At 39.0% G+C, this 829-nt stretch overlaps 1 non-coding gene across 1 annotated transcript; it reads right to left on the reverse strand.

Moving 5' to 3' along the window:
- Nucleotides 1-232: 232 nt before the first annotated feature.
- Nucleotides 233-339, reverse strand: LOC131175778 (small nucleolar RNA R71). Its single transcript, XR_009145968.1, has one exon. It is a non-coding gene; the product is annotated as a small nucleolar RNA R71 (small nucleolar RNA).
- Nucleotides 340-829: the final 490 nt, after the last annotated feature.

Genomic DNA, 829 nt, shown 5'->3' on the forward strand with positions numbered 1-829 from the left:
GGTCTTGCAGGTGAGGATCCACATAAGCATTTAAAAGAATTTTCATGTTGTGTGTTCCAGCATGAAACCTCTAGGAGTTTCAGAGGATCAAATCAAGCTTCAAGCTTTTCCTTTCTCACTGGAAGGCGCAACTAAGGATTGGTTGTATTACCTTCCTTACGGATCTGTCAACTCATGGAATGGGATGAAGCAGATATTTTTGGAGAAGTATTTTCCTACTTCCCATGCTGCCAATATAAGAAAAGAAATTTGTGGCATTTGGCAGTACAATGGAGAGAGCTTGTATGAATATTAGGAGCGATTTAAGAAGTTGTGTGCAAGCTGTCCCCATCATCAAATAAGTGAGCAGCTATTGATTTAGTATTTCTATGAGGGATTTCTACCAATGGACTGCAGTATAATAGATGCTGTCAGTGGAGGAGCTTTGGTTGACAAGACACCAGATGAAGCAAGAAGGCTGATTGCTAACATGGCAACAAACTCTCAATAATTTAGAATGAGAATGGATCACACACCCATGAAGGTTAATGAGGTAAGTACATCTAACCTTGAGAAATATATTTTTTATTTAACTTCTTTGGTGATGCAATTGTCTATAGGAAACATGCAAACTATTAAGGTATGTGGAATTTGCTCTGGTTCAGGTCATGCTACTGACATGTGTCCTGCATTACAAGAGGATGAATCAATGCAACATGCTAATGCAGTAGGAAATTATGGATAGCCACAACACAGGTATGATCCCATTGAAGGAACGGAAGCGTGAAAAACACAAGATTATACCATTGAATTCAAAAATTTTCACCTAGGGTCACAAGCACCATGCAAG

Source organism: Hevea brasiliensis, chromosome 17, assembly GCF_030052815.1.
Source record: "Hevea brasiliensis isolate MT/VB/25A 57/8 chromosome 17, ASM3005281v1, whole genome shotgun sequence".
Taxonomy (NCBI): domain Eukaryota; kingdom Viridiplantae; phylum Streptophyta; class Magnoliopsida; order Malpighiales; family Euphorbiaceae; genus Hevea; species Hevea brasiliensis.